This window comes from Pelecanus crispus, chromosome 1, assembly GCF_030463565.1.
Source record: "Pelecanus crispus isolate bPelCri1 chromosome 1, bPelCri1.pri, whole genome shotgun sequence".
NCBI lineage: Eukaryota > Metazoa > Chordata > Aves > Pelecaniformes > Pelecanidae > Pelecanus > Pelecanus crispus.
Window position 1 is genome coordinate 223,069,523 of NC_134643.1, and position 7,937 is coordinate 223,077,459.

Here is a 7,937-nt window from a genome sequence, read left to right on the forward strand (position 1 = left end):
AAGACAATGGGTTGGGATGCATTTTGCTGAGTTGGTGCCCTGTGCTTCTGCACTGTGACTAGGTGCATCCAGTGCTCACTCCCACATTTAATCCAAAGCATTAAGATTGGAAAAGCCCTTTGTGGTACTAGAGAAACTAGTCCTTTTTCTCTTTTTTCCCACAAATGTCCGCATTTGTTCATGGGGCCTGGCATGGGATAGCTCTTTTCCCAGGCTCAGCCCTCCTGTTTTGATGATTTGCTTTCACGAGCATCCCCAGTAACTGGTCCTTTGCATTTGGCAGACCAAGGACCAAGACAGCCCAAAGTAGCTATTTTGCAACTGCTGGTTGCTGGTCCCTCCCTGCTTTGCAGTGAGATCTATGTTTTCCTGGAAACAGATATATTCCCCCGTATTTTTTTCCTGCTGAGCACCAAGCAAATGGCCCCTCCAAACTAAGTAGCAGCCTATAGACTCCATGCATTGCCATATAGACATGACTATATCAACTCCTCCTGAAAGCCGTTAAGTAATCAATGGTTGCAGTGGAAATAGTCATTCCTGATGGTTGCCGAGCTGATTACAGCAGTCCCTGATGATTAATGTTTGTTCAGTATTTAGTCTTAAACCATATTGAAAAGCAGCTGGTTTAATTACATGGACTGTCAAGAACTTTGTCCTGAAGGCATTGAGTTTATCACATCCACTCTATACTTGGATGCTCAAGTATGACTGACTCTTTTGTTAGAAATAGGTGTTTTAGGAAGCTGAGAACGTTGCAAATGATTCATTTTAATTGCAATTAAAATGGCTTGAATCTTCACATCAGAGCCTGCTCTTCAGCTCTACAGTCCCATTTAAGAAAAGGAATGTGCTTGCATGTGTGTGTATGTGTGTGCTCATGGAGGAGGGTTGTCTGTGGGACAAACATCATGACCTCAATATTTAGTTTTATGAAGTACCAGGCCCATGGCTCAAAGCTCTCCCCAAGCTTTAAAATGACTAAGCTGGTGGTTTTAAAGGCAGAAGTCTCCAAAAGTGTGTATCCCTTGCTGTGAGTGTGTGACTGCTGCTCATGGTTCCTCTGTCTGATGAGATGTGTGAGCTGCCTTGGAGCTGATTTGCTCTGAACTGACATTTGAGTGTTCGGTGGGAAATACATTTCCAGCTCTAAATGGATGCCAGGCTTAGGCTTAGTCTCAGTCTTAAGTCAGAGAAAGAAAATAGGTGTGAGAGCAGATTGTGCCAGGGCAAAGCTGAGTGTCTGGCAGATAGGGCCAAATCCAGAGCCGGAATCAAAAGGTAGCTAAGGCGTGGGTTGACTGGGGGCTAACTGGGATGGATTTGGATCCAGAGCCACCAGCCACTGACAAGGTTTACACATGGGGGAACATGAGGTTGGAAGGAGTGAAGGCAGGAGCGTTTGCCAGCAAGATTTGAGTCTTGGTCCTCACCATGTCATCCTTTGGCATGAGTCTCGAGTCAGATCTACAGAGAAGGTTTGTGGGTTGTGGAGAGGGGTTTTGCTCAGTAAAGGCTAGGCATTGGTAGGAGGGGATCTCCCACCACTCTTGGGACTTACCCAGGACACTTCACCCTGGAGGGGGTCATCCTGTCCGAAAACATGACGCCTCTGCGCTCTGGCTTTCAGGGAGCCGCAGGCCATGTGCCCGGTACTGAGCTGGGCAGGAGAAGCCCTACCAGAAGGGTGGTGGGCATCTGGCGGTGCTGGGGGACACCTTGCTCTGGGGCTCCCTTGGGCTGATCGTGGGACAGCAGTGCTATGGCTTCACAGGGTGTCCCAAGAGGTTGTGCCATCAACATCCTTGCAGCTTTTCAACACCCAGACTAGAGCAAGCCCTGAGCAAGAGGGTCAGACCCCATGGATGACCCTGTTTGGAGCAGGGGGTGGGACTAGAGGCATCTTTGCCCCCTGATTTACCCTGAGACCCCGTGCTGCTGGGGCTGAGCGGGGACTTCTCCATGTCAGGGAAGGGGCCAAAGGCAGTACCTAGAGTCCTATAGCATCCTAAGCCAGGGCCTCTTCTCCAGCCATGAAACCAAGTGGCAAGGCACAGCTCAACCCCTAAGGCCATACCTCCAAGCAAGGTGGCCTAGTCCACACTGGTGCCATCCCTTGCACCTGGGAGAGGGCTGGCTAGCCCAGGCCAGGTCATCCAGGACACAGACACACAGTCCAAGCAACTGGGTGACAGCTTGAACCTCTAAATTTGTTAGGATAGACACTGACCCAGGGCTCTCTGGAGCCCCATGTGAGCCCCTGCACTCTGGGGTCCCAGCTGTTTTGGTGGGGTCCCACCAAACAGCTCTCCCCCTGCCAAACCATGGCCAGCTGGTCGTGACATATGGTGTCCGAATTTCAACACCGGCCAGCAACATCTGGAGAAGGAGCTGGGCCACATGGCTCCATCTCTTGTGCATACTGGGAAGAGTTGGCTCCTTTTGGCCACCCATTGAGCATGGATCCTTGGGAGGGGTAGAGCCATGCCCAGGTCTTATGCAGTGATGAGTTTCAGTAGGAAGTTGTTTAAAGAGCTCCCAGGTCCTGTCTGATCTTCCTGGCCTGGGAGAGGAATAAGGGGATGGTTTCCTCAAGTCACACTTGCATTGTGTTGGTGTTTTCCCACCTGGTGACATTGCTATTCCATGTAAAAGTTGACAGGTGCACTGTGTGTCCCATTGGAGGGATGTTGTCTGGATGAGATGGGTGCAGTGGGGCTGTGCCTATGGAGAAGCCCCACCACTTGTCACGGGAAGGGCGAAGAGCAGAGCTTAACCCCAATCCCAGCCAGGGACTGAGCCAGAGGACATGCATGGCCATCAAAAAGCCATCAAGAAAATCAGAGGGACCAGTCCAGCATCAAATCACAAAGGCCGATAAACCAGTTTAGGGCCCCTGGTGAGTCCAAGTGCCTCTCTTCTCTGTCCAGAAAGCACCAACCTGCCCACATGTATGCAATGATCTTGGTTGGGACTGTTAATGAGGCTCTTGCAGGTAGTGATGTGCACGTTTTGGTCATGATTTCTCCTTGGTCTGGAGCAGTTCATCCCTCCATCAGCTTCTCCTTGGTGTCTCATCCTCGTAGTCGCAATTTTATGTCCTTGTTCACAACTCCTAGAGTTGTACTGTTAATCAGGTTGCCACTTCAGTGGCTGCTCTTGAGAAAAGTTGATATGTAACACGGTGTCACCAAACAGCTCTCCCCTGGCCAACCCACAGCCAGCCGGTTGTGGCACATGGTGTCCAAATTTCAACATCTGGAGCAGAAGCTGGGCTTCATGGCTCCATCTCTTGAGCTAAAAGAGCTTCTCAATGGAATGCTTCCAATCAGCAGGCTCTTAATTTTCGATGCAGCCCATTGCTAATGTATAACAGGTGCATTTGTAGGCCAGTGGGTTGACTATATGGGAGAGTTTTTCCCCAAGACCAGGAGATAAGAAGCCATCGTTTTTATTGTCATTCTTCGGGTGACACCACACTTTATCTTCAGGTGGGACGAGGGGCTTCATTTGAACCGTCCGTATCCTGCTTTCTCTCCAGCTTGTGAAATGAAGATTTTTAGTACTTATTTCCCCACCTCACAGGCCTGTCGCGAGGTGTAATGAATTGACATCTAATAATGCAAAGAGCTGTTTTGAGTCTGCATGCAATGGCTGGGCGGCATGCGGTGCTACCCCATTGTCATGCCCAGCGTTACACATGGCACTGCACATCCTGCTCCGCAAAACTCATTAAAAACCCCTCATCCTCAATTACCAAGGTGGAAAAATCCTGGCAGGTTTTTTTCCTGAGCGAGGGGGGTGGGAGAAAAGCCATTTGCACAGTTTCGGCAATCTGCAGCCACACTGACCCTGAAAATACCATGTTTTGTTTGAGAGCCCTTTGGACGTGGTGGCTGAAGCATGTCATGGAGAGGGGAAGGGAGCAGGACCCTGGGCTCCGTGGGGAGCCCGCCAATGAATCCCGTAGGGTTAGGACAAAACCTTTAGAGTAGTTACATCCCACTCAACCCCGGCCTTGGCGAAGTCAACAGGTCCCCGTTGACTTTGGGCATTGTTGCGTGGGAATGGACCCAGAGAAATTAGGGTAGTTTTCTCCATTTGTTTCTTAACCTGCTGCGAGGCGGGGTCGCAGCCCCGGCTTTGAAGCTGTTGTGTCGGCAGCCGATTCGCAGGGATGTTTTGTGTGTTTCAAAGTCTATGACTGTTCTTAAAGAGGAGTATTTTTCATTTTTTTTTTCCATTTGTAGAAGGAAAGACAAGAGTAATCTGTGGCAAACTGTACAGTACGTGTCTTCTTGTGGTGTCACTGTTTGAATGGTTATTAAGTTTTCAAATCACTGTGGACAGCTAATCACTTAAGTTATTAATTTATTCTTCAGGGTTTTGTTGTTTGTTTTTTTAAGTAATTTGAAACAATTATTTATCCTGTAAATTGGTCTTGAGTGAAGCCTAGATAATACTTTCTTTGCTGTTAATAAACATGGTACATGCCTGACATGAAGGTGATCTCATTTTTAAGTACTGTATATGCATTGGGAAAGCAATGGGCAAATAAAAGAATGATAATAAAAACACATCTCTCACTGGTGACTCCCAGCATGGATTTGGAGTGGGGAGAGAAAGGGGGAATTAATGACCGGATCAAGTTGAATTATGCAGCACCTTTAAATCTTTCAGAGCATCTTCCCAGCCAAGTACCTCCTACAGCTTCAGGTGTCCTGTCTGTGCAATGAGGGCCTTTAGGATGCAGTTAGGGTTCTTCCTGATACCAGAACCCAAACTGCGTGTTTTTCAGCTGCTAAAGTGAATTTCATACTATATATCTGCTCCAGGGATACACTTTGGTGTGAGCAGGGTTAGGGCAAATGCTGCCTTCCTCGCCCATCAGCAGCTCAACACCTGGGAGCCCTAGCTCAGGATACCAAATCACCCATAAAACCTAAACACAAGAACAAATCTTTTTCCCTGGAGTTAAAAGTTCAACTCCCCCCTTCAAGACACTTATATCTGCTTTAAAAAAAAAAAGATGACACCTGGGGAAAGACACATCCCTACAGCACAGCCCCTGTAACTCCCTTTTTTAGACAAGAGTAGCATCACCTCACATCAGCAGCACATCTGGGATCCCAAACCCGGAGCTGAGCACTCCGCTGCGGGCTGTCCTCAGCCAGAGGCATGTGTGATACTATGGGCCATACTGTCATATATAGTATATACTTTACCAATATACCATATACAAGTATTACTGTTATTACTAATACCGATATAGTATATACTATAATTGGTATAGCATAGATAGTAGCATACTATACTAATGCTAACTAGACTTCTGTAAGGCCTTTGATGCAGTCCCCCATAACATTCTTACCTCTAAATTGGAGAGATACAGTTTTGATGGATGGACCGTTTGATGGATAAGGAATTGGCCAGATGGCTGTGTTGAAAGAGTTACGGTCAACAGCTCAGTGTCCAAGTGGAAACCAGTAGTAAGGAGTGTCCCTCAAGGGTCTGTACTGGGACCAATACTATTAAATATCTTCATCAATGACATAGACAGTGGGATTGAGTGCACCCTCAGCAAGTTTGCAGATGACACCAAGCTGAGTGTTGTGGTTGATACTCTAGAGAGAAGGGATGCCATCCAGAGGGACCTTGACAGGCTTGAGGAGTGGGCCCATGTGAATCTCATGAAGTTCAACAAGGCCAAGTGCAAGGTCGGGGCAATCCCCACTGTCATCAATACAGACTGGGATGAAGGGATTGAGAGCAGCCCTGTGGAGAAGGACTTGGGGGTACTGGTAAAAAAGCTGGACATGAGGCAGCAATGTGCACTCAGCCCAGAAGGCCAACTGTATCCTGGGCTGCATCCCCAGCAGTGTGGCCAGCAGGTCGAGGGAGGGGACTGTGTCCCTCTACTTAGCTCTGGTAAGACCTCACCTGCAGCCCTGCGTCCAGCTCTGCGGTCCTCTGCACAGGAAAGACATGGACCTGTTGGAGTGGGTCCAGAGGAGGGCCACAAAATGGTCAGAGGGATGGAGCACCTCTGCTATGAAGACAGGCTGAGAGAGTTGGGATTGTTCAGCCTGGAGAAGAGAAGGCTCTGGGGAGACCTTATTGCAGCCTTTCAATCTATAAAGGGGGCTTATAAAAAGATGGAGAAAGACTTTTTACCAAGGCGTGTAGGGACAGGACAAGGGGCAACATTTTTAAACTGAAAGAGGGCAAGTTTAGTTTGGGCATAAGGAAGACATTCTTTACAATGAGGGTGGTGAGGCACTGGCACAGGTTGCCCAGAGAAGCTGTGGATGCCCCATCCCTGGAAGTGTTCAAGGCCAGGCTGGACGGGGCTTTGAGCAACCTGGTCTAGTGGAAGGTGTCCCTGCCCATGGCAGGGGGGTTGGAACTAGATGATCTTTAAAGGTCCCTTCCAACCCAAACCATCCCATGGTTCTATGATTCTATAATATTAACAGTGTATTACTAATACTCATAATATATTACAGTATACTACTAATAGTACAGTATAGTTATAAAATTATAACATGGTATATTAATAGTATTCATAGTAATAATAGTATTAATAAAGTATATTAATGCAAACTTTAGTGTATGTTAAATATTTAGTACTCATATCTTACATATATTTATCTGATAATTGTACATCTATGTGTATATTATATATGTATATAAATACATATTTATACCATATACATATATATAGTAATTATTTTGGGGAGAGGATCATGGCGCAACTGTAGATAATGCTGTGAAAACAGAGGCTCAGGGCTGAGTCCAAAAGGGAAGTCCAACGCTAAGAATTATAGGAAATGAACAGGGACTAAACCAGACCACCTCGTTACACCATTGAAACTATCCAGGCTGCCATCTGTGCCGAGCACTGTGTGCAGTTTGCCTCTGCTCATCTCAGAAACTCTTGGGGAAAAAACAAGACATATTCAGGGAAGAGCGTAGCTATGATACAGCCTCTCCATTTTCCATGTTGGGTTGATTATCTGCATTGATTATTTAGATTAGGATCTCATCAAGGCAGAGACAGTCTCCTGCAAAAGCACCTTCCAGCACACAGCCCAGAAAATGCCTCCGGGTGACACTCCAGCACAAAGCAAGGAGCTGGCATGACAGCAACATGAAAGCTTTCAGCAACCTCTTTGGACAGGAGGTTCATAAAAGTCTATTAATAATACCAGGAAACACTGTCCTTTTCGTATCACTTCAGCTTTGGGTCCGCATTTATTTCCTCTTAGCACTGCTTTAAGTCTAGCGGACTTAAATACAATGAACACACTCCACTGCTTATCTACAAAACCCAGCTAATAGGATTGTGATCTGCATTTAGAGGGCACCCAGCTCCAGGCTGGGGGTCCCCATCCCACCTCTGCCTGCTCCCCTCTCCCAAGACACCACTCTGCAGGGTTGTCCCACGTCCGTGAGGTTGGATGCTCGTCTCCCATCAGCTTCCCCACCTCTTTTTGACCCATCAGCCCAACAGCTATGAGTATTGCAATGACACTAAGCCTCTATGTTGAATTAATTAATTTCCTTTATTTATATACAGGAAAGGCAATAAAAGAATACGATACTATAGGCCAGAGATTTGATCCCAAGTGTCCTTTGTAGCAGACTTTCTGCTCACATTGTCCATAGCAATGTCTGTGCTTTGCCTTTTCCTCCATGGCAACGCAATATTCCCCCCACAATACCCCACGGTCAGGATTAGGCCCTGCACCCAGGACCTAAGGCACAAGTCTCTGCCACTTGAGCCAGAGAAATCTCTACTACAGGCACGAGGGAGGAGCAGGCAGGGACAATGGCCGGGGAGGGACATGGCAGGGAGCCATGGTCCTGTAGACGTGCTGTCCCGGGGCTTAGGCTGGTCTCCTGCCACCAAAATCAGCCCCTGTCCCATTACTGAT